The sequence below is a fragment of the Cottoperca gobio genome, chromosome 9 (genome assembly GCF_900634415.1).
Source record: "Cottoperca gobio chromosome 9, fCotGob3.1, whole genome shotgun sequence".
In the NCBI taxonomy this organism is placed as follows: domain Eukaryota; kingdom Metazoa; phylum Chordata; class Actinopteri; order Perciformes; family Bovichtidae; genus Cottoperca; species Cottoperca gobio.
The window spans coordinates 1,261,638-1,269,137 of record NC_041363.1 but is presented as its reverse complement, the minus strand read 5'-3'; positions in this window follow the sequence as shown (position 1 = coordinate 1,269,137).

Below are 7,500 nucleotides of genomic sequence, written 5' to 3'. Positions count from 1 at the left end.
AGACCTTCACTGGCTTTAACATCCTCTGAAGCTGCTTCCTGAGTTTCCATCAGCGACGACTCTGACACTGGACATCAGGCTGTCAGCACAACCTCCTCTGCTTCAGGCTTTTTAAAGATCCACATGGACTCAGCTCGTCACTGTTTGCCCTCATTACTCATGAACTTCCTCCTCTCCTTGAAATTGTGACACAAAGCTGTACGTCACAGCTGTCAGAGACAACAGAATATCACCATCAGCTGTCTCGGGATGGACTGACTGGAGTACGGAATGATTATAACTCAGAAAATAGAGCCGGCTGCACAAACTGTGACACATTATAAAAGTTTAATTTACAGATTTATCTGGCTGACATTTTGGTGTGTAACTTCATAAATACAGGGACGTGTGCAGGTCGGTATCAGCTCTCTGCTCACATGCTGCACAGGATGCAATAAGACAAGATAAGTGGGAAGAGTTTAAATATAAATAAGTCTAAGATAACAATAGTGTAGCTAAAAGTGCACATTAAAAAAGTCAGGTTACCAGTATGTAGTAATTAAAAATATATATATAAATATATAGATATGTAAAGATATGAATGAACAGTATCAGAGCTGAGGTTTAGGTTTTTATTTAGATGTGATGATGAAAATACGAACCAATTCTTTGTCATCATGCAAAAACACCAAGAAGACATTGAAGTTGCTTTGAACGGCTTGTTTCTGTTGCACTTCTCTTCACTTCTCTTCACTTTCTTCACTTTCTTCACTTCTCTTCTCTTCACTTATCTTCACTTTCTTCACTTCTCTTCACTTTCTTCACTTCTCTTCACTTTCTTCACTTTCTTCACTTCAATTCACTTCTCTTCACTTCTCTTCACTTTCTTCACTTCTCTTCGCTTCACTTCTCCTTCACTTTCGTCACTTCTCTTCACTTTCTTCACTTCTCTTCCTCTTCACATTCCTCTTCACTTTCTTCACTCTTCACTTCTTCACTTTCTTCACTTCATCTTCACTTCAATTCACTTCTCTTCACTCGCTTCACTTCTTCACTGTCTCTTCTCTGTCACTTCTCTTCAACTTGTCTTCAAAAACCTTTTCACTCTTCACTTTCTTCACCTCTCTTCACTTCTTCACTTCTCTTCACTTCAATTCACTTTCTTCACTTCTCTTTACATTCTTCACTTTCTTCAATTCTCTTCACGTTCTCTTCCACTTATCTTCACTTCAATTCACGTTCTTCACTTCAATTCACTTTCTGCACTTTCCTTCACTTTCTTCAATTCTCTTCACCTCTCTTCACTTTCTTCACTTCAATTCACTTTCTTCACTTCAATTCACTTTCTTCACTTTCTTCACTTCTCTTCACTTCTCTGTACTTCTCTTCACTTCTCATCACTTCACTTCACTTCACTTCTCTTCACTTCTATTCACTTCACTTCACTTCTCTTCACTTCTCTTCACTTCGCTTCTCTTCACTTCACTTCTCTTCACTTCTCTTCTCTTCACTTTTCTTCACTTCTCTTCACTTCTCTTCACTTCTCTTCACATCTCTTCACATCTCTTCACATCTCTTCACTTCTCTTCTCTTCTCTTCACTTCTCTTCACTTCTCTTCACTTCTCTTCATTTTTCTTCTCTTCTCTTCTCTTCTCTTCTCTTCTCTTCACTTCACTTCTCTCCTCTTCACTTCTCTTCATTTTTCTTCTCTTCACTTCTCTTCACTTTTCTTTGTGGGCAGCACTTTGAGAGATCGTCTTTCAAACAAACTGCTCGCCAAGGAAATGAGATTCAAAAATAATTTAAAACTGAACGCAGATGCTGTGCCTACAATACTGCCGAGACCCCAGCCAGCACAAGCCAGCACGCCGACTCAAACACGTCCGCCAATGCAGAGTCCTCCACCAGAGAGACGACGAAATGCATTCGCCAAAAGGGAGAGAGCGAAGGTAAGCCGTGCTACTTGTTTACTAGGATCACCTTAACATAGTCAAGTACAACAGAGTTATATTAATATTTCCGAAGCATTTATAATCAATAAATCCGCATTTACAATTAAGAGTGTACCAGCTTTAAGATCGCTAGGATACTGTCAAAACATAAAAATAAAAGGCGTTTTTAAGGGATTAGTCTACAAAGTTTTATTAAGTCCACTAAAGGTATATGAGCTTCAACAAGTGTGTTCACTAAACAGCACATTGTCGCACCTAAAGCAGTTTCATTTAAGAAACGTGACGATGAAGAATAAAGAATAAAAGAAAACAAACAAATACTTTGCATTTGTTCATGAGGATATCTTTGCGACAGTGGTGAAAGTGTATTCCTAGCCTTGAATGTCCACTTTGATAAAGGTTCAACCAAAACAATTCAACAAGTCTCCTTGAGTACTTTTACTGCACAGCTGCGCCAGTGTGCCACACACATCTCTACATCTCTTGCAGAAGCATCAAACATTTTATATATTGTCAAAAACAAAATGCTTGTTACCAAAACAACTGATTATTTGAACACAAAATGCATCCTCCTTTCTTTCCTCAAGAAGACTTCAATGACTCTGTTGTACAGTTTATCTGTGCGTTTCAGTTCCACCAATAAGTCCTTTTCTATGGACATGGAGGCTAATGCTGAAAGCCGAGTCTGTAGCATTTCTGCCATAAATTGGCCCCGATGTTGCCAACTCGAAATCTGATTGGTTAACGCCACAGTTTTGTCTCCGTTCACTTTAAGCGACAGGCGCCCGCACTGTTGATTCTGAAGGCCTCAGGGCAGATTTCTTGGACCCTGGCAACACATTATGGCTGAAATATGATTGGATAAAAGCTCTAACATAAAGGCCAGACCTCCAAATCTCCATCTGAGGCTGGAAGCAGCGCAACCAAGAGGAAAGCTATGAAATGAAGAGGATAGACTCTGGGGAATAATTTAATACATATTTGTGGAAAAAAATATTTCAAAATTAAATTTATATTCTGATGATGTTTAGGCCAGCAGAGAAGGCCTTGCTGGCCCTGACGGCCGCCACTGGGCTAAAGATGTCGTTGATATGGGGGGCAGGCGTCAGCTGTGGCCGTGACCACATTCACTGACGCGCTGTGGGGAGGCGGGCTAACGTGCTATTCTTTAAATCCTGCATGGTTATTAATTAACGCCACCAACTCTCTGGAGACAAAATAATTTCACTGAAACTGCATGTGGCTCAATTGGACAGTTTTTACAATGAGGCTCATTTGCATTTACTCGGTTTCTTTTATTTGTGCAGGTCTGCAGAATACAAGAAACCCTTTGAGTGACTTCGCCCGTGTGTTTCCATTACTTTAGAATTCACCCGAAGCACTAGTGAATGAGCCAATGAGAACACCGAGCCTGACTCTGGACTTCAATTGACTTCACAAACCTCGGCTCGCACCGTGTAATCACTGGATTTACAATGCAAATTAACATAAGAAATCAGCACAATAAGAGAGCAGAGAGCTTCACATGACGGCAGCAGGAGAGGGCCTCCTCTCAGGCAGCTCCTGCACAGCTAAGTGCTGTCTTGTATTAGTCACAACGGCATGTCAGCAGGCATCATGCATTTCCATAAATCCACTGAAAGCTTTTGATTAATGTAATTGGCTTGGCTTCAGTCACTGCACTTTTATGAATTCATAATGTATCAAGGGACAGCTGCTGTTTGTCCCTTTACCAGCCTTTGTAGCAGATGATTTAATGCATACAGTTGTTTTATATATTGAGCCATTAATGTGCAATAAAGCATTAGTCTTTGGGCAGTACAGTAAGTAATGGGACTCACATCTAAGGCTGAATTTAAAAGAAACAGTTTGACTTTAACACACGTTCACTTTCTTGCTGAGATTGAAAGTACTCACACAACATTACATAGATATTGTCACAACAAGTCGATGGTGGACCCAAGTGCAGCACACAAGAAACCAAGGATAATTGGTAATGACCTTTATTAGTAGTTATAGTTAGCAGATTATAGCCGAGTACACTGATCCACAGCGGGATGATAATAATCCACAAGGACCAACCAATAGGTAGCAGGCAAGGGGTAAGTTGGGGCCGGACGGAGGGTCAGGAAACAGGCAAGGCAGACAGGTCCAAAACAGGCTTGGTCGGGAAACAGGCAAAGCAGGCAGGTCAGGGCAGGCAGGGTCGGCAACGAGAGATCTGTTTGGGGAAGAGCGCTGGAAAGACTTGCATGGTACAGAGTACAATCTGGCAATGAGTGAGTGACTGGGAGAGGCTTAAATAAGGGCTTGATTAATTGGCAGTAGCCTGAGCCCAAGGTGAGGTGATGAGGTGGGAGTGGCTGGCTGGTGAAGTGAGAAGGAGGCGGGGTGTGGAAAAGTACCGGGCTGAGGTAAAAAGTACTGGAGCAGACTGTGACAAATATAAAGCTAGTATTGCAGCTTCATATACGGGATCATATTACTCCTGTATTAGCTGCTCTGCACTGGTTTCCTGATTTACAAAGCAATTAATGGTCAGGCTCCAGCATATCTTAAAGATCTCATAGTACCTTATAAACCAACTAGAGCATTGCGCTCCCAGACTGCAGGGTTACTTGTGGTTCCTAGAGTCTCTAAGAGTACAATAGGAGCCAGAGCCTTCAGCCATCAAGCTCCTCTCCAGTGGAACCAGCTTCCAGTTTGTGTTCAGGGAGGCAGACACCCTCTCCACATTTAAGAGTAGGCTAAAGACTTTCCTTTTTGATAAAGCTTATAGTTAAGGCTGGCTCAGGCTTGCCTTGGATCAGCCCCTAGTTATGCTGCTATAGGCTTAGACTGCTGGGGGACACCTCCCTGCTCTCCTCCTTCTCTTCCTCTCTCCTCCCCTCCCTCTCTTCTTCTCCCTCTCTATCTGTATGCATTTATGTAAATGTATGTTACTAACTCATCATCTGGGGCATCATCCCCGGAGTGTCTGTGTCTCATGTGGCAGGTTGCCACTGATAAAGTTTACGTCAGGATCATAAATCCTGGTCCTGCCTGACACCCACGTTTATATATATTTGTTTTGGAGACACCGTGAAGCCTTTTTGACATCATCCTGGATTCATCCTTTTTTTAATTCGATCACACCATCAGTTCTGTCACATGGATGTTGTATTTGTACTATGTTGTTTATCCTGTACACACGACATCTATTACAGTCTATCCGTCCTGGGAGAGGGATCCCTCCTCAGTTGCTCTCCCTGAGACAAATGTGTCTTTTGTGATATTGGGCTATATAAATAAATTTGATTTGATTTAGCATAAAAACTGGACCTAGGGGGAAACAGCTAGCCTGGTTCTGTCCAACCCGTAGACTGAATACAAGAAGGGGACGTCGTCACCGTGACGTCACCCACTGGTTTGTAAAAGCCTCGAGTTCGGCATTTTGGCAAAATCTTTAGGCGACCAAAATGTTACAAGTAACTATTTTACTGTAAATGTTTCCATAAGTTACTAAATGAACATCATGTTGAGGAAGACTTGAAACTACAGACTGAGACATAAACTCATCAGGACAATGTTACTGAGGAAATACATCAAGAGAGAAGAAGAAACATTTTCTCATAGACTTCTATACAACCAGAGGAGTCTCCTGCTGCTGGAGGTTACAGAGGAGTCTCCTCCTGCTGGATGTTACAGAGGAGTCTCCTCCTGCTGGATGTTACAGAGGAGTCTCCTCCTGCTGGATGTTACAGAGGAGTCTCCTCCTGCTGGATGTTACAGAGGAGTCTCCTCCTGCTGGATGTTACAGAGGAGTCTCCTCCTGCTGGATGTTACAGAGGAGTCTCCTCCTGCTGGATGTTACAGAGGAGTCTCCTCCTGCTGGATGTTACAGAGGAGTCTCCTCCTGCTGGATGTTACAGAGGAGTCTCCTCCTGCTGGATGTTACAGAGGAGTCTCCTCCTGCTGGATGTTACAGAGGAGTCTCCTCGCTGGATGTTACAGAGGAGTCTCCTCTGCTGGATGTTACAGAGGAGTCTCCTCCTGCTGGATGTTACAGAGGAGTCTCCTCCTGCTGGATGTTACAGAGGAGTCTCCTGCTGGATGTTACAGAGGAGTCTCCTGCTGGATGTTACAGAGGAGTCTCCTGCTGGATGTTACAGAGGAGTCTCCTCCTGCTGGATGTTACAGAGGAGTCTCCTCCTGCTGGATGTTACAGAGGAGTCTCCTGCTGCTGGATGTTACAGAGGAGTCTCCTCCTGCTGGATGTTACAGAGGAGTCTCCTCCTGCTGGATGTTACAGAGGAGTCTCCTCCTGCTGGATGTTACAGAGGAGTCTCCTCCTGCTGATGTTACAGAGGAGTCTCCTCCTGCTGGATGTTACAGAGGAGTCTCCTCCTGCTGGATGTTACAGAGGAGTCTCCTCCTGCTGGATGTTACAGAGGAGTCTCCTCCTGCTGGATGTTACAGAGGAGTCTCCTCCTGCTGGATGTTACAGAGGAGTCTCCTCCTGCTGGATGTTACAGAGGAGTCTCCTCCTGCTGGATGTTACAGAGGAGTCTCCTCCTGCTGGATGTTACAGAGGAGTCTCCTCCTGCTGGATGTTACAGAGGAGTCTCCTGCTGGATGTTACAGAGGAGTCTCCTGCTGGATGTTACAGAGGAGTCTCCTGCTGGATGTTACAGAGGAGTCTCCTCCTGCTGGATGTTACAGAGGAGTCTCCTCCTGCTGGATGTTACAGAGGAGTCTCCTCCTGCTGGATGTTACAGAGGAGTCTGCTCCTGCTGGATGTTACAGAGGAGTCTCCTGCTGGATGTTACAGAGGAGTCTCCTGCTGGATGTTACAGAGGAGTCTCCTCCTGCTGGATGTTACAGAGGAGTCTCCTGCTGCTGGATGTTACAGAGGAGTCTCCTGCTGGATGTTACAGAGGAGTCTCCTGCTGGATGTTACAGAGGAGTCTCCTCCTGCTGGATGTTACAGAGGAGTCTCCTCCTGCTGGAGGTTACAGAGAAGCAGACTTCTATACACTCTGAATCATGTTGAGTCTGACAGAGATGCAGGTTCAAAGCTCTTCCACAACTTCACTTTTATTATTATTTATTATTATTTTCCGCCGGGGGATTCAATATAATTTCAAAACTATTTCAAAACCTTGTCATCAGGCCAAAAAAACAAACCGGTGCTCCAAACATTCTGCGTCTTGAAGTTTGCAGCTTTGCAGCGGACCATGTTGATCCTACTCTGTCGTGTCTGAGCCTGCAGCGGTTTGTCTTCCTGACGTTTATCTCTTTTCTCTCTCAGCCCGTCTTCACCTCCGGGGAGTTCTCTCTTGTTCTGTCAAAACTGTTGCCAGTAAAGTTTTCAAACGCTGTCCAACAACAAATAATTTTTTCTATAATCGGTTAAAACAGAAGCAATATGCCAGTTGTCTTTCAGAGCATGAGAAGGCAACTGGACTTTTGTTGTATGTGTCTGTGGGGGGGGGGGGGGGTTGTGTTATCTCATCTGCAGCCCATCTGTTACTGTAAACTGGTGTGGCAGCTCTCTGGTGCTCATACTAATGTGTGTCAGTGAACAAC